The following is a 19,319-nucleotide window of genomic DNA, read 5'->3' on the forward strand; positions in this document are numbered from 1 at the left end:
GGTTGGTAACTATTGACAAGACAAGCCTTTGTGATTGTTGTTGAACTGAAGTCTGGTCTGTATTCAAATCTGTAAGTTAATGTGTAATGAATACATTGGAAGTATAACCTTTGAGCACTCGCAATAAAAACAGTAAGAAATATACAAATATACATATTTCTATAACACAATACTCACGTGTCCAGCTAGCTGTCCAAATAGATTCCTAAATCTGTCATCGACATCATCCTTCTCCACCACGATCTGCAGAAGGGACATGGACATATGTGGTACTTATGGAACATAGATCTGCATTACTGTTTGATTCCAGACTACCAAAGATTACCAATAATCAATATACCAATAGCCACAACCCATAATATGATTTTTACCTCCTCAACGTGAGACTCCACAGAATCATCAAGGTCTCTGGAATAAAAGGAGAAGTGTTAAAACAGAATAGAACCAAACAGAATAGAACTGAGTAAAATAAAATAGAACAGAGTAGAATCAAATGGAATAGAACAGAATCAACAGAGTAGAATAGAACAGAGTAGAATAAAATGGAATAGAACAGAGTAGAATAAAATGGAATAGAACAGAGTAGAATAGAACAGAGTAGAATAAAATGGAATAGAATAGAGTAGAATAGAACAGAGTAGAATAAAATAGAACAGTAGAATAGAACAGTAGAATAGAACAGAGTAGAAGAGAACAGAAAGAACAGTAGAATAGAACAGAGTTGAATAGAATGGAATAGAACAGAGTAGAATAAAATAGAACAGTAGAATAGAACAGAGTAGAATAGAACAGAGTTGAATAAAATGGAATAGAACAGAGTAGAATAAAATAGAACAGTAGAATAGAACAGAGTAGAAGAGAACAGAGTAGAATAAAATGGAATAGAACAGAGTAGAATAAAATAGAATAGAACAGAGTAGAATAAAATAGAACAGTAGAATAGAACAGAGTAGAAGAGAACAGAAAGAACAGTAGAATAGAACAGAGTTGAATAAAATGGAATAGAACAGAGTAGAATAAAATAGAACAGTAGAATAGAACAGAGTAGAAGAGAACAGAGTAGAATAAAATGGAATAGAACAGAGTAGAATAAAATAGAATAGAACAGAGTAGAATAAAATAGAACAGTAGAATAGAACAGAGTAGAAGAGAACAGAGTAGAAGAGAACAGAGTAGAAGAGAACAGAGTAAAATAGAACACAGTAGAATAAAATGGAATAGAACCGATTAGAATAGAACAGGAGTAGAATAGAACGGAAGAGAACCTACTGGAACTCAGCCTGTTTCTCAGAGAACACCCTGACACAGAAGTCTCCATTGTTGTTAGGTTGGAAGGTGGACGGGATGATGAGGTATTCTCCGGGGGGAAGACAAAAGCGTTCGCACACCTCCCTCAGGTTGATAAAGGTCTCGGAGCGAGCTGCTGACGCGTTACGCAGGAAGAAGTTCTTGTTCAGGTGGACCCGTCTCTGACCTGAGTACTGGAACAAAATGACGCGTTACGCAGGAAGAAGTTCTTGTTCAGGTGGACCCGTCTCTGACCTGAGTACTGGAACAAAATGACGCGTTACGCAGGAAGAAGTTCTTGTTCAGGTGGACCCGTCTCTGACCTGAGTACTGGAACAAAATGACGCGTTACGCAGGAAGAAGTTCTTGTTCAGGTGGACCCGTCTCTGACCTGAGTACTGGAACAAAATGACGCGTTACGCAGGAAGAAGTTCTTGTTCAGGTGGACCCGTCTCTGACCTGAGTACTGGAACAAAATGACGCGTTACGCAGGAAGAAGTTCTTGTTCAGGTGGACCCGTCTCTGACCTGAGTACTGGAACAAAATGACGCGTTACGCAGGAAGAAGTTCTTGTTCAGGTGGACCCGTCTCTGACCTGAGTACTGGAACAAAATGACGCGTTACGCAGGAAGAAGTTCTTGTTCAGGTGGACCCGTCTCTGACCTGAGTACTGGAACAAAATGACGCGTTACGCAGGAAGAAGTTCTTGTTCAGGTGGACCCGTCTCTGACCTGAGTACTGGAACAAAATGACGCGTTACGCAGGAAGAAGTTCTTGTTCAGGTGGACCCGTCTCTGACCTGAGTACTGGAACAAAATGACGCGTTACGCAGGAAGAAGTTCTTGTTCAGGTGGACCAGTCTCTGACCTGAGTACTGGAACAAAATGACGCGTTACGCAGGAAGAAGTTCTTGTTCAGGTGGACCCGTCTCTGACCTGAGTACTGGAACAAAATGCGCGTTTTATTTATTTACACATTCTACCATTCAAAAGGGGTCACTTAGAAATATCCTTGTTTTGGAAAGAAAAGCACATTTTTGTTCCATTAAAATAACATGAAATTGATCAGAAATACAGTGTAGACATTGCTAATGTTGTAAATGACTATTGTAGTTTTTATGGAATATCTACATAGGCGTACAGAGGACCATTATCAGCAACCATCACTCCTGTGTTCCAATGGCACGTTGTGTTAGCTAATCCAAGTTTATCATTTTAAAAGGCTAATTGATCATTAGAAAACCCTTTTGCAATTATGTTAACACAGCTGAAAACTATTGTGCTGATTAAAGAATGAAGGCTATTCCATGTGAGAATTTGCCAAGAAACTGAAGATCTCGTACAACGCTGTGTACTACTCCCTTCACAGAACAGCGCAAACTGACCCTAACCAGAATAGAAAGAGTGGGAGGCCCCGGTGCACAACTGAGCAAGAGGACAAGTACATTAGAGTGTCTAGTTTGAGAAACAGACGCCTCACAAGTCCTCAACTGGTAGCTTCATTAAATAGTATCCGCAAAACACCAGTCTCAACATCAACAGTGAAGAGGCGACTCCGGGATGCTGGCCTTCTAGGCAGAGTTCCTCTGTCCAGTCTCAACGTCAACAGTGAAGAGGAGACTCCTGCATGCTGGCCTTCTAGGCAGAGTTGCAAAGAAAAAGCCATATCTCAGACTGGCCAATAAAAAGAAAAGATTAAAATGGGCAAAATAACACAGACACTGGACAGAGGAACTCTGCCTAGAAGGCCAGCATGCAGGAGTCACCTCTTCACTGTTGACGTTGAGACTGGACAGAGGAACTCTGCCTAGAAGGCCAGCATGCAGGAGTCTCCTCTTCACTGTTGACGTTGAGACTGGACAGAGGAACTCTGCCTAGAAGGCCAGCATCCCGGAGTCGCCTATTCACTGTTGACGTTGAGACTGGACAGAGGAACTCTGCCTAGAAGGCCAGCATGCAGGAGTCGCCTCTTCACTGTTGACGTTGAGACTGGACAGAGGAACTCCGCCTAGAAGGCCAGCATGCTGGAGTCGCCTCTTCACTGTTGACATTGAGACTGGACAGAGGAACTCCGCCTAGAAGGCCAGCATGCAGGAGTCGCCTCTTCACTGTTGACGTTGAGACTGGTGTTTTGTGGGTACTATTTCATGAAGACAAGTTTCTGAAAGAAAGATAGCTTCTTTTATTGTATTGCTTCTTTAAATCAGAACGGTTTTCAGCTGTGTTAACATAATTGCAAAATGGTTTTCTAATGATCAATTAGCAGTTTAAAATGATAAACTTGGATTAGCTAACACAACTTGCCATTGGAACACAGGAGTGATGGTTGCTGATAATGGGCCTCTGTATGTCTATGTAGATATTCCATTAAAAATCTGCCGTTTCCAGCTACAATAGTCATTTACATATTAACAATGTCTACACTGTATTTCTGATCAATTTGATGTTATTTTAAAATGGACAAAGAAAACGTAGACCTCCTGTACAACTCTCAGACCTCCTGTACAACACATGACAGTGATTCTAAGTCCGTCTCATCTCAGACCTCCTGTACAACACATTTGACAGTGATTCTAAGTCTGTCTCATCTCAGACCTCCTGTACAACACATGACAGTGATTCTGTCTTGTAACAGTGCGCACACTATATACTGTTCTGGAATCTGATGTTCATTCAGACTTAGTGATATATCCCTGGGCCAGCCTTGTGAAATAAATAAGTATTTAAGTAAGTCAAATGTTTGTGTTTTAATTTGTTGAAAAGTTAATGCAGGATTAATGACTACCTATCCCATAATAAGCTTTAAATGCTGATGGAGCAGAACCAGTTGCCCCTGTCATACCCCATTTCCATGGTTACCGATCACAAAGAGACCCGCCCCCTTTCACACATACCTCCTTTGGCACCTGTGGAGAAAAGGAGAACAAATAGTTTAGACCGGGCATGCCAGCTAGCCTGTTGGTGTGTTACAGACCGGGCATGCCAGCTAGCCTGTTGGTGTGTTACAGACCGGGCATGCCAGCTAGCCTGTTGGTGTGTTACAGACCGGGCATGCCAGCTAGCCTGTTGGTGTGTTACAGACCGGGCATGCCAGCTACCCTGTTGGTGTGTTACAGACCGGGCATGCCAGCTAGCCTGTTGGTGTGTTACAGACCGGGCATGCCAGCTAGCCTGTTGGTGTGTTACAGACCGGGCATGCTAGCTAGCCTGTTGGTGTGTTACAGACCGGGCATGCCAGCTAGCCTGTTGGTGTGTTACAGACCGGGCATGCCAGCTAGCCTGTTGGTGTGTTACAGACCGGGCATGCCAGCTAGCCTGTTGGTGTGTTACAGACCGGGCATGCCAGCTAGCCTGTTGGTGTGTTACAGACCGGGCATGCCAGCTACCCTGTTGGTGTGTTACAGACCGGGCATGCCAGCTAGCCTGTTGGTGTGTTACAGACCGGGCATGCCAGCTAGCCTGTTGGTGTGTTACAGACCGGGCATGCCAGCTAGCCTGTTGGTGTGTTACAGACCGGGCATGCCAGCTAGCCTGTTGGTGTGTTACAGACCGGGCATGCTAGCTAGCCTGTTGGTGTTTGTGTGTGTGTGTGTTACAGACCGGGCATGCTAGCTAGCCTGTTGGTTGGTGTGTGTGTGTGTGTTACAGACCGGGCATGCTAGCTAGCCTGTTGGTGTTTGTGTTACAGACCGGGCATGCTAGCTAGCCTGTTGGTGTTTGTGTTACAGACCGGGCATGCTAGCTAGCCTGTTGGTGTTTGTGTGTGTGTGTGTGTTACAGACCGGGCATGCTAGCTAGCCTGTTGGTGTTTGTGTGTGTGTGTGTGTTACAGACCGGGCATGCTAGCTAGCCTGTTGGTGTTTGTGTGTGTGTGTGTGTTACAGACCGGGCATGCTAGCTAGCCTGTTGGTTGGTGTGTGTGTGTGTGTTACAGACCGGGCATGCTAGCTAGCCTGTTGTTGTTTGTGTTACAGACCGGACATGCTAGCTAGCCTGTTGGTGTTTGTGTTACAGACCGGGCATGCTAGCTAGCCTGTTGGTGTTTGTGTTACAGACCGGGCATGCCAGCTAGCCTGTTGGTGTTTGTGTGTGTGTGTGTTACAGACCGGGCATGCTAGCTAGCCTGTTGGTGTTTGTGTGTGTGTGTGTTACAGACCGGGCATGCTAGCTAGCCTGTTGGTTGGTGTGTGTTTGTGTTACAGACCGGGCATGCTAGCTAGCCTGTTGGTTGGTGTGTGTTTGTGTTACAGACCGGGCATGCCAGCTAGCCTGTTGGTTGGTGTGTGTGTGTGTGTTACAGACCGGGCATGCTAGCTAGCCTGTTGGTTGGTGTGTGTTTGTGTTACAGACCGGGCATGCCAGCTAGCCTGTTGGTTGGTGTGTGTGTGTGTTACAGACCGGGCATGCTAGCTAGCCTGTTGGTTGGTGTGTGTGTGTGTTACAGACCGGGCATGCTAGCTAGCCTGTTGGTTGGTGTGTGTGTGTGTTACAGACCGGGCATGCTAGCTAGCCTGTTGGTTGGTGTGTGTGTGTGTTACAGACCGGGCATGCTAGCTAGCCGGTGTTTGTGTGTTACAATAAGCAAATGGAATGTAACTCCATGCAGGTGATGACTATGGTTGATCTAAAATGGTTGTGTAGCTCCAGACTTTTAATCCCAAACATACTTAACCTCATAGATGGAGAATCCAATGGTCTGCATGTCCTCTCCTGACTTCCTCATCCTGCGTCTGTTCTTCTGGATCAGTCCAACGAGGAAGGTACAGCCAGCCTCATCATCGTCAGGATCATCATCCTCTTCATCCAGCTTGATCACAAACTGGGGGTTCTGCCAGAATGAATCTGGGGAGGGAAGTAACAGGGGTCCAGCTATTAGTTGTATGTATGTTGTTTGGGGAAATATCACAAATTCACAAATCAGTGAATGGAGTTACATTGGACAATGTGGAATTGACAACTGGTGTCCCCAAGGCTCTATTCTGGGTCCTGTGATTTTCACCATTTATAGGCCAGTTTAGAAGGGGGATGGAGGACTGTCTTTTCGTTAGTAAGAGGGATACCACCCCTCATAATAGTTGAAACCCTGACCATATGGTCATATGGGGCGGCAGGTAGCCTAGTGGTTAGAGCCGGGTAGCCAGCCTAGTGGTTAGAGCCGGGTATCCAGCCTAGTGGTTAGAGCCGGGTAGCCAGCCTAGTGGTTAGAGCCGGGTAGCCAGCCTAGTGGTTAGGGCCGGGTAGCCAGCCTAGTGGTTAGAGCCGGGTAGCCAGCCTAGTGGTTAGAGCCGGGTAGCCAGCCTAGTGGTTAGAGCCGGGTAGCCAGCCTAGTGGTTAGAGCCGGGTAGCCAGCCTAGTGGTTAGAGCCGGGTAGCCAGCCTAGTGGTTAGAGCCGGGTAGCCAGCCTAGTGGTTAGAGCCGGGTAGCCAGCCTAGTGGTTAGAGCCGGGTAGCCAGCCTAGTGGTTAGAGCCGGGTAGCCAGCCTAGTGGTTAGAGCCGGGTAGCCAGCCTAGTGGTTAGAGCCAGGTAGCCTAGTGGTTAGAGCGTTGGACTAGTAACCGGAAGGTTGCAAAATCGAATCCCCGAGCTGACAAGGTACAAATCTGTCGTTCTGCCCCTGAACATGGCAGTTAACACACTGTTCCTAGACCGTCATTGTAAATAAGAAATTGTTCTTAACGGATTTGCCTAGTTAAATAAAGGTAAAATAAATATGGTCTAGCTATCCCTAGATCTCCCTTGCTGCAAAACCAATGTTTAAGATTTAAGCAGGAAGAGGATGATGGTATGGGTCAGTAAGATCTAGACAGAAGAGAAGGTTATTTGTCAGGGTCCATACCGGGGAAGTTGCGACAGCCCCCGGCTGTGGAACCTTTCCTCCAGGCGCCTTCAAACTTGTTAAGAGCCCAATTCTGGTTCTCATCTTCTGAGAGGGTGTCCGGGGTAAGGTTACAGATCTCCAGACGAGAGTACTGACTGAGGAAATCTAAGAATGACATCCTGGAACACAAAGATGTAGGGCACACACCATTAAAACACAACCATTATAACATTACCATAACATTAAAACACTACCATTATAACATTACCATTCTAACTTTAAAACATTACCATTGTAACATTACCATTATAACATAACATTACCATTATAACATAACATTACCATTATAACATTAACACATTACCATTATAACAATTTACCATTATAACATTACCATTAAAACATTACCATTATAACATTAACACATTACCATTATAACAATTTACCATTATAACATTACCATTAAAACATTACCATTATAACTTTAAAACATTTCCATTATAACATTACCATTATAACATTCCCATTATAACATTAAAACACTACCATTATAACAATTTACCATTATACCATTACCATTATAACATTAAAACATTACCATTATACCATTATAACATTAAAACATTACCATTATAACATTACCATAACATTAAAACACTACCATTATAACATTACCATTCTAACTTTAAAACATTACCATTGTAACATTACCATTATAACATAACATTACCATTATAACTTTAAACGTTGCCATTATAACATTAAAACTACCATTATAACATTACCATTATAACATTACCATTATAACTTTAAAACATTACCATTATAACATTACCATTATAACATTTCCATTATAACATTACCATTATAACATTAAAACACTACCATTATAACAATTTACCATTATACCATTACCATTATAACATTACCATTATAACATTAAAACACTACCATTATAACATTACCATTATACCATTACCATTATAACATTAAAACATTACCATTATAACATTAAACCATTACCATTATAACATTACCATTAAAACACTACCATTATAACATTAAACCATTACCATTATAACATTACCATTAAAACATTACCATTATAGCATTAAACCATTACCATTCTAACATTACCATTCTAACATTAAAACACTACCATTAAACATTACTATTATAACATTTCCATTATAACATTTCCATTATAACATTAAAACACTACCATTATACCATTACCATTATAACATTACCATTAAAACATTACCGTTATAACATTACCATTATAACATTACCATTAAAACATTACCATTATAACATTGCCATTATAACATTACCATTATAACATTACCATTATAACATTACCATTATAACATAAAAACTACCATTATAACATTACCATTATAACATTAACATTATAACATTACCGTTATAACATTAACACACTACCATTATAACATTACCATTATAACATTAAAACACGACCATTATAACATTAAAACATTACCATTATAACATTACCATTATAACATTACCATTCTAACATTACCATTATAACATTACCATTCAAACATTACCATTATAACATTCAAACATTACCGTTATAACATTAACACATTACCATTATAACATTACCATTATAACATTACCATTATAACATTACCATTATAACATTAAAACATGACTACAATAGGTCTCCTTATGATAGTTCATGAAAAGGTATATCGGGAGTACACGTCGGTCCGTTTTACCAGAACTCTCCATCTTCAGATTTGTTGATCAGTCTGGCCCGGTCTTCATCACTGACATGGTGCCACTCTGAGGAGCTGGGAGAAAACACAAACATGTCAATAGAAAAGAGGGCCCTGATCATTTAATACCTTTAAAAAGTGGAACTGACAGCATGTTAGCACCATTAAATCTCCTCAACACCTCGCAGGAAGAATGAACACGTCTAAGTGTTTATAAACTCGTTGAATGTTTGTGAAAGACGTAGAGGAAGGTATTTGTGAAAATTCTATATCAAAATAGAGTGGGAAAGCTTTTAGGACAATTAATAATATATACGTCTATAAGTACCTAGGTGTCTGGCTAGACTGCAAACTCTCCTTCCAGACTCATATCAAACATCTCTAATCGAAAATCAAATCAAGAGTCGGCTTTCTATTCCGCAACAAAGCCTCCTTCACTCACGCCGCCAAGCTTACCCTAGTAAAACTGACTATCCTACCGATCCTCAACGATGTCATCTACAAAATGGCTTCCAACACTCTACTCAGCAAACTGGATGCAGTCTATCACAGTGCCATCCGTTTTGTCACTAAAGCACCTTATACCACCCACCACTGCGACTTGTATGCTCTAGTCGGCTGGCCCTCGCTACATATTCGTCGCCAGACCCACTGGCTCCAGGTCATCTACAAGTCCATGCTAGGTAAAGCTCCGCCTTATCTCAGCTCACTGGTCACGATGGCAACACCCATCCGTAGCACGCGCTCCAGCAGGTGTATATCACTGATCATCCCTAAAGCCAACACCTCATTTGGCCGCCTTTCGTTCCAGTACTCTGCTGCCTGTGACTGGAACGAATTGCAAAAATCGCTGAAGTTGGAGACTTTTATCTCCCTCACCAACTTCAAACATCAGCTATCTGAGCAGCTAACCGATCGCTGCAGCAGTACAGTCTATTGGTAAATAGCCCACCCTTTTTCACCTACCTCATCCCCATACTGTTTTTATTTATTTACTTTTCTGCTCTTTTGCACACCAATATCTCTACCTGTACATGACCATCTGATCATTCATCACTCCAGTGTTAATCTGCAAAATTGTAATTATTTGCCTACCTCCTCATGCCTTTTGCACACATTGTATATAGACTCCCCCTTTGTTTTCTACTGTGTTATTGACTTGTTAATTGTTTACTCCATGTGTAACTCTTTGTTGTCTGCTCACACTGCTATGCTTTATCTTGGCTAGGTCGCAGTTGCAAATGAGAACTTGTTCTCAACTAGCCTACCTGGTTAAATAAAGGTGTTCTCAACTAGCCTACCTGGTTAAATAAAGGTGAAATAAAAAAAAGTATAAAAAATTATTATATTATAATAATAGACACTGCAGTACATAAAACATCCGTCTAGTCCAGGACCGGAGTCTATGCAGACCGGTGCGCCATAGCCAATCAGAGCTACAGTAGGCCTTTATGTAAATAAGACATTTGCCACACGGGCCTGCCATCATTCACTATGAACTGGACTGTGTGTTTACAGGCAGTATGAACTGCACTGTGTTTACAGGCAGTAGGGCCTGTCATCATTCACTATGAACTGGACTGTGTGTTTACAGGCAGTATGAACTGCACTGTGTTTACAGGCAGTAGGGCCTGTCATCATTCACTATGAACTGGACTGTGTGTTTACAGGCAGTAGGGCCTGTCATCATTCACTATGAACTGGACTGTGTGTTTACAGGCAGTAGGTCCTGCCATCATTCACTATGAACTGGACTGCATGTTTACAGGCAGTAGGGTCTGTCATCATTCACTATGAACTGGACTGCATGTTTACAGGCAGTAGGGCCTGTCATCCATTCACTATGAACTGGACTGCATGTTTACAGGCAGTAGGGTCTGTCATCATTCACTTTGAACTGGACTGTGTGCTTACAGACACTATGAACTGGACTGTGTGTTTACAGGCAGTAGGGCCTGCCATCATTCACTATGAACTGGACTGCATGTTTACAGGCAGTAGGGCCTGTCATCCATTCACAATGAACTGGACTGTGTGTTTACAGACACTATGAACTGGACTGTGTGTTTACAGGCAGTAGGGCCTGCCATCATTCACTATGAACTGGACTGCGTGTTTACAGGCAGTAGGGCCTGTCATCATTCACTATAAACTGGACTGTATGTTTACAGGAAGTAGCAGCAGCGTGACTTTAGATCATTAGAAAGGATTCTTCTTCTTCAAAAAAAAATACACCTGAATGGATTTCTGTACCAGGGAGCCTTTACATTACAGTCCTATTGATTAAACCACCATTAACAGGTAGGCTCTCTCTCCCTCCCTAAGATCAACAACTCATGTTAGCCAGAGTGAGATGAGCTAAAATCTAACAAGGCAAGAGTAGATCAACCCTCAATTTCTCAGCTTGTATTTGGCCTGTAAAAAATTACATTGATAAACAAAAAAAATGGGGAATAGAATCCTGCTCGTCCTTATGCAACCTGACTGCCAAAGCATGCTCCCAACCCACGTTTTGACAACTGAATGGGAAGTGCCTGCCCAACCACCTTAAATCAAATGTATTTAGCATCGATCAACTAGTAAGAGATATGAATGCCAAGCGTGGATTTAAAAAAAACTTTTATTTAACTAGGAAAGTCAGTTAAGAACAAATTCTTAATTTACAATGACGGCCTACACTGGCCAAACCCTCCCCTCCACTAACTCGGACGACGCCGGGCTAATTGTGCGCATTGAACTGCATCTATCTATTCTGCCATGTTTTACTCTACACTATGAAATGTATGGTCAAATAGAACCTATTTTTAAAACCTCTTACAAAGTTGGTTTGGTACCATAAACCAGTAAAATGTATATTTTTGACTGATACGATTGTCTGTTTCATATCTGCGAAGTAGTTAAAAACGCTGTCAGTTGTACTTTTAAAATGTCAACGGGCTGAGTCAGTCTTCAAAAGGTCAGCAACACCCTCTCTCTGCTGGCTCTGTACCATACCATGCACGCCAGAGAGACAAAGCCCTCATTATTATGGCGCAATACAACCGACAAACTAGCAGAACTAGACTAGTCAATGGCACAGACTTGAGTCATCTTTACAATAACCCTACAGTTTTACAACAACACTAGCAAGGGGATTAAGGGAGGCAGGTAGTCTAGTGGTTAGAGCGTTGGACTAGTAACCAGCAGGTAACCTAGTGGTTAGAGCGTTGGACTAGTAACCAGCAGGTAACCTAGTGGTTAGAGCGTTGGACTAGTAACCAGCAGGTAACCTAGTGGTTAGAGCGTTGGACTAGTAACCAGCAGGTAGCCTAGTGGTTAGAGCGTTGGACTAGTAACCAGCAGGTAGCCTAGTGGTTAGAGCGTTGGACTAGTAACCAGCAGGTAGCCTAGTGGTTAGAGCGTTGGACTAGTAACCAGCAGGTAGCCTAGTGGTTAGAGCGTTGGACTAGTAACCAGCAGGTAACCTAGTGGTTAGAGCGTTGGACTAGTAACCAGCAGGTAACCTAGTGGTTAGAGCGTTGGACTAGTAACCAGCAGGTAACCTAGTGGTTAGAGCGTTGGACTAGTAACCAGCAGGTAACCTAGTGGTTAGAGCGTTGGACTAGTAACCAGCAGGTAACCTAGTGGTTAGAGCGTTGGACTAGTAACCAGCAGGTAACCTAGTGGTTAGAGCGTTGGACTAGTAACCAGCAGGTAACCTAGTGGTTAGAGCGTTGGACTAGTAACCAGCAGGTAACCTAGTGGTTAGAGCGTTGGACTAGTAACCAGCAGGTGACCTAGTGGTTAGAGCGTTGGACTAGTAACCAGCAGGTGACCTAGTGGTTAGAGCGTTGGACTAGTAACCAGCAGGTAACCTAGTGGTTAGAGCGTTGGACTAGTAACCAGCAGGTAACCTAGTGGTTAGAGCGTTGGACTAGTAACCAGCAGGTGACCTAGTGGTTAGAGCGTTGGACTAGTAACCAGCAGGTGACCTAGTGGTTAGAGCGTTGGACTAGTAACCAGCAGGTAACCTAGTGGTTAGAGCGTTGGACTAGTAACCAGCAGGTAACCTAGTGGTTAGAGCGTTGGACTAGTAACCAGCAGGTAACCTAGTGGTTAGAGCGTTGGACTAGTAACCAGCAGGTAACCTAGTGGTTAGAGCGTTGGACTAGTAACCAGCAGGTAACCTAGTGGTTAGAGCGTTGGACTAGTAACCAGCAGGTAACCTAGTGGTTAGAGCAATGACTAGTAACCAGCAGGTAACCTAGTGGTTAGAGGGGAGGCAGGTAGCCTAGTCGTTAGAGCGTTGGACTAGTAACCAGCAGGTAGCCTAGTGGTTAGAGTGTTGGACTAGTAACCAGCAGGTAACCTAGTGGTTAGAGCATTGGACTAGTAACCAGCAGGTAACCTAGTGATTAGAGCGTTGGACTCTTAACCAGCAGGTAGACTAGTGGTTAGAGGGGAGGCAGGTAGCCTAGTGGTTAGAGCGTTGGACTAGTAACCAGCAGGTAACCTAGTGGTTAGAGCGTTGGACTAGTAATCAGCAGGTAACCTAGTGGTTAGAGCGTTGGACTAGTAACCAGCAGGTAACCTAGTGGTTAGAGCGTTGGACTAGTAACCAGCAGGTAACCTAGTGGTTAGAGCGTTGGACTAGTAACCAGCAGGTAACCTAGTGGTTAGAGCGTTGGACTAGTAACCAGCAGGTAACCTAGTGGTTAGAGCGTTGGACTAGTAACCAGCAGGTGACCTAGTGGTTAGAGCGTTGGACTAGTAACCAGCAGGTGACCTAGTGGTTAGAGCGTTGGACTAGTAACCAGCAGGTAACCTAGTGGTTAGAGCGTTGGACTAGTAACCAGCAGGTAACCTAGTGGTTAGAGCGTTGGACTAGTAACCAGCAGGTAACCTAGTGGTTAGAGCGTTGGACTAGTAACCAGCAGGTAACCTAGTGGTTAGAGCGTTGGACTAGTAACCAGCAGGTAACCTAGTGGTTAGAGCAATGGACTAGTAACCAGCAGGTAACCTAGTGGTTAGAGGGGAGGCAGGTAGCCTAGTCGTTAGAGCGTTGGACTAGTAACCAGCAGGTAGCCTAGTGGTTAGAGTGTTGGACTAGTAACCAGCAGGTAACCTAGTGGTTAGAGCATTGGACTAGTAACCAGCAGGTAACCTAGTGATTAGAGCGTTGGACTCTTAACCAGCAGGTAGACTAGTGGTTAGAGGGGAGGCAGGTAGCCTAGTGGTTAGAGCGTTGGACTAGTAACCAGCAGGTAACCTAGTGGTTAGAGCGTTGGACTAGTAACCAGCAGGTAACCTAGTGGTTCGAGCGTTGGACTAGTAACCAGCAGGTAACCTAGTGGTTAGAGCGTTGGACTAGTAACCAGCAGGTAGCCTAGTGGTTAGAGCGTTGGACTAGTAACCAGCAGGTAGCCTAGTGGTTAGAGCGTTGGACTAGTAACCAGCAGGTAGCCTAGTGGTTAGAGCGTTGGACTAGTAACCAGCAGGTAGCCTAGTGGTTAGAGCGTTGGACTAGTAACCAGCAGGTAACCTAGTGGTTAGAGCGTTGGACTAGTAACCAGCAGGTAACCTAGTGGTTAGAGCGTTGGACTAGTAACCAGCAGGTAACCTAGTGGTTAGAGCGTTGGACTAGTAACCAGCAGGTAACCTAGTGGTTAGAGCGTTGGACTAGTAACCAGCAGGTAACCTAGTGGTTAGAGCGTTGGACTAGTAACCAGCAGGTAACCTAGTGGTTAGAGCGTTGGACTAGTAACCAGCAGGTAACCTAGTGGTTAGAGCGTTGGACTAGTAACCAGCAGGTAACCTAGTGGTTAGAGCGTTGGACTAGTAACCAGCAGGTGACCTAGTGGTTAGAGCGTTGGACTAGTAACCAGCAGGTGACCTAGTGGTTAGAGCGTTGGACTAGTAACCAGCAGGTAACCTAGTGGTTAGAGCGTTGGACTAGTAACCAGCAGGTAACCTAGTGGTTAGAGCGTTGGACTAGTAACCAGCAGGTGACCTAGTGGTTAGAGCGTTGGACTAGTAACCAGCAGGTGACCTAGTGGTTAGAGCGTTGGACTAGTAACCAGCAGGTAACCTAGTGGTTAGAGCGTTGGACTAGTAACCAGCAGGTAACCTAGTGGTTAGAGCGTTGGACTAGTAACCAGCAGGTAACCTAGTGGTTAGAGCGTTGGACTAGTAACCAGCAGGTAACCTAGTGGTTAGAGCGTTGGACTAGTAACCAGCAGGTAACCTAGTGGTTAGAGCGTTGGACTAGTAACCAGCAGGTAACCTAGTGGTTAGAGCAATGGACTAGTAACCAGCAGGTAACCTAGTGGTTAGAGGGGAGGCAGGTAGCCTAGTCGTTAGAGCGTTGGACTAGTAACCAGCAGGTAGCCTAGTGGTTAGAGTGTTGGACTAGTAACCAGCAGGTAACCTAGTGGTTAGAGCATTGGACTAGTAACCAGCAGGTAACCTAGTGATTAGAGCGTTGGACTCTTAACCAGCAGGTAGACTAGTGGTTAGAGGGGAGGCAGGTAGCCTAGTGGTTAGAGCGTTGGACTAGTAACCAGCAGGTAACCTAGTGGTTAGAGCGTTGGACTAGTAATCAGCAGGTAACCTAGTGGTTAGAGCGTTGGACTAGTAACCAGCAGGTAACCTAGTGGTTAGAGCGTTGGACTAGTAACCAGCAGGTAACCTAGTGGTTAGAGCGTTGGACTAGTAACCAGCAGGTAACCTAGTGGTTAGAGCGTTGGACTAGTAACCAGCAGGTGACCTAGTGGTTAGAGCGTTGGACTAGTAACCAGCAGGTGACCTAGTGGTTAGAGCGTTGGACTAGTAACCAGCAGGTAACCTAGTGGTTAGAGCGTTGGACTAGTAACCAGCAGGTAACCTAGTGGTTAGAGCGTTGGACTAGTAACCAGCAGGTAACCTAGTGGTTAGAGCGTTGGACTAGTAACCAGCAGGTAACCTAGTGGTTAGAGCGTTGGACTAGTAACCAGCAGGTAACCTAGTGGTTAGAGCAATGGACTAGTAACCAGCAGGTAACCTAGTGGTTAGAGGGGAGGCAGGTAGCCTAGTCGTTAGAGCGTTGGACTAGTAACCAGCAGGTAGCCTAGTGGTTAGAGTGTTGGACTAGTAACCAGCAGGTAACCTAGTGGTTAGAGCATTGGACTAGTAACCAGCAGGTAACCTAGTGATTAGAGCGTTGGACTCTTAACCAGCAGGTAGACTAGTGGTTAGAGGGGAGGCAGGTAGCCTAGTGGTTAGAGCGTTGGACTAGTAACCAGCAGGTAACCTAGTGGTTAGAGCGTTGGACTAGTAATCAGCAGGTAACCTAGTGGTTAGAGCGTTGGACTAGTAACCAGCAGGTAACCTAGTGGTTAGAGCGTTGGACTAGTAACCAGCAGGTAACCTAGTGGTTAGAGCGTTGGACTAGTAACCAGCAGGTAACCTAGTGGTTAGAGCGTTGGACTAGTAACCAGCAGTTAACCTAGTGGTTAGAGCGTTGGACTAGTAACCAGCAGTTAACCTAGTGGTTAGAGCGTTGGACTAGTAACCAGCAGGTAGCCTAGTGTTTAGAGTGTTGGACTAGTAACCAGCAGGTAGCCAAGTGGTTAGAGTGTTGGACCTGTAACCAGCAGGTAGTCTAGTGGTTAGAGCATTGGACTAGTAACCAGCAGGTAGACTAGTGTTTAGAGCGTTGGACTAGTAACCAGCAGGTAGCCAAGTGGTTAGAGTGTTGGACCTGTAACCAGCAGGTAGTCTAGTGGTTAGAGCATTGGACTAGTAACCAGCAGGTAGACTAGTGTTTAGAGCGTTGGACTCGTAACCAGCAGGTAGACTAGTAGTTAGAGGGGGGGCAGGTAGCCTAGTGGTTAGAGCGTTGGACTAGTAACCAGCAGGTAGTCTAGTGGTTAGAGCGTTGGACTAGTAACCAGCAGGTAGTCTAGTGGTTAGAGCGTTGGACTAGTAACCAGCAGGTAGTCTAGTGGTTAGAGCGTTGGACTAGTAACCAGCAGGTAGTCTAGTGGTTAGAGCGTTGGACTAGTAACCAGCAGGTAGTCTAGTGGTTAGAGCGTTGGACTAGTAACCAGCAGGTAGTCTAGTGGTTAGAGCGTTGGACTAGTAACCAGCAGGTAGCCTAGTGGTTAGAGCGTTGGACTAGTAACCAGCAGGTAACCTAGTGGTTAGAGCGTTGGACTAGTAACCAGCAGGTAGCCTAGTGGTTAGAGCGTTGGACTAGTAACCAGCAGGTAGTCTAGTGGTTAGAGCGTTGGACTAGTAACCAGCAGGTAACCTAGTGGTTAGAGCGTTGGACTAGTAACCAGCAGGTAGCCTAGTGGTTAGAGCGTTGGACTAGTAACCAGCAGGTAGCCTAGTGGTTAGAGCGTTGGACTAGTAACCAGCAGGTAGACTAGTGGTTAGAGGGGAGGCAGGTAGCCTAGTGGTTAGAGCGTTGGACTAGTAACCAGCAGGTAACCTAGTGGTTAGAGCGTTGGACTAGTAACCAGCAGGTAACCTAGTGGTTAGAGCGTTGGACTAGTAACCAGCAGGTAGCCTAGTGGTTAGAGCGTTGGACTAGTAACCAGCAGGTAACCTAGTGGTTAGAGCGTTGGACTAGTAACCAGCAGGTAACCTAGTGGTTAGAGCGTTGGACTAGTAACCAGCAGGTAACCTAGTGGTTAGAGCGTTGGACTAGTAACCAGCAGGTAACCTAGTGGTTAGAGCGTTGGACTAGTAACCAGCAGGTAACCTAGTGATTAGAGCGTTGGACTCGTAACCAGCAGGTAGACTAGTGGTTAGAGGGGAGGCAGGTAGCCTAGTGGTTAGAGCGTTGGACTAGTAACCAGCAGGTAGTCTAGTGGTTAGAGCGTTGGACTAGTAACCAGCAGGTAACCTAGTGGTTAGAGCGTTGGACTAGTAACCAGCAGGTAACCTAGTGATTAGAGCGTTGGACTAGTAACCATCAGGTAGCCTAGTGATTAGAGCGTTGGACTAGTAACCGAAAGGTTGCAAGATCAAATCACCGAGCTGACAAGGTAAAAATCTGTTGATCTGCCCCTGAACAGGCAGTTAACCCACTGTTCCCTGGTAGGCCATCATTATAAATAAGAATTTGTTCTTAACTTAGCTAGTTAAATAAAAAGGTAAAAAATGTTTTGCAGCAATACAAACAAGAAGCTGCAGTCTGGACACAGAGCAGAGCCGTACTGCCCTACTGCTACATTAAATACATGCTTAATCATGTGGACAAGTATCCTGCCTCTGTTGTATTGTGTTTAGGAGACAATGGGGGTCATGTTAGCAGTAACTGTATAAAGTTACTGTGAAACCAAGGTAAATAAAAGCCATTTTTCTCAGTTCCCCACTATGAGCAGTTAGCACAGCGGTGGTCCTCCGCAGCTCCGTTAGCACAGCGGTGGTCCTCCGCAGCTCCGTTAGCACAGCGGTGGTCCTCCGCAGCTCCGTTAGCACAGCGGTGGTCCTCCGCAGCTCCGTTAGCACAGCGGTGGTCCTCCGCAGCTCCGTTAGCACAGCGGTGGTCCTCCGCAGCTCCGTTAGCAGAGCATTATGTTTGCAATGCCAGCACTGTGGGTTAGATTTCCAAGACTACCCATACTTAAACATGTACACACGCATGACTGGCTTTGGATAAAAGTTCAAAAGTTTGGGGTAACTTCAAAATGTCCTTGTTTTTGAAAGAAAAGCACATTTTTGGTCCATTAAAATAACATGAAATTGATCAGAAATACAGTGTAGACATTGTTAATGTTGTAAATGAACACACACTGGACAGAGGAACTCAGTTTTCAGCTGTGCTAACAATTGCAAAAGGGTTTTCTAATGATCAATTAGCCTTTTAAAATGATAAACTTGGATTAGCGAATACAACGTGCCATTGGAACACAGGAGTGATGGTTGCTGATAATGGTCCTCTGTACGCCTATGTAGATATTCCATAAAAACTACAATAGTCATTTACAACATTAACAATGTCTACACTGTATTTCTGATCAATTTCATGTTTTTTAAGCCCTATCCCAGCAGGCCTAGCATAGGGCTGTACCCTAACAGCATCCCAGCAGGCCTAGCATAGGGCTTTACCCTAACAGCATCCCAGCAGGCCTAGCATAGGGCTGTACCCTAACAGCATCCCAGCAGGCCTAGCATAGGGCTGTACCCTAACAGCATCCCAGCAGGCCTAGCATAGGGCTTTACCCTAACAGCATCCCAGCAGGCCTAGCATAGGGCTTTACCCTAACAGCATCCCAGCAGGCCTAGCATAGGGCTTTACTCACTTGTCGCTCCAGGCTCCGGTCCACTCCACCTGTCCCCAGGGGTTACGCACCCTAACCAGCTGCAGGGAGTCTCCTCTGTACGACACCTAGACACGGGATCGGTTTGAGCAAGGCGAGTCAGAGAGTAGGCGTGACCCCTCACCAGCTTACTGGACGTGATGGCCTCCGAGTCAGCTAAGTTACTGATCTGTAAAGA

General features: G+C 44.7%; 1 pseudogene; it reads right to left on the reverse strand.

The window, feature by feature from the left end:
- Positions 1 to 19,319, reverse strand: part of LOC109879239 (calpain-2 catalytic subunit-like) — a 34,282-nt pseudogene that overhangs the window by 3,039 nt on the left and 11,924 nt on the right.

Source organism: Oncorhynchus kisutch, linkage group LG25 (genome assembly GCF_002021735.2).
Source record: "Oncorhynchus kisutch isolate 150728-3 linkage group LG25, Okis_V2, whole genome shotgun sequence".
Taxonomy (NCBI): Eukaryota; Metazoa; Chordata; class Actinopteri; order Salmoniformes; family Salmonidae; genus Oncorhynchus; species Oncorhynchus kisutch.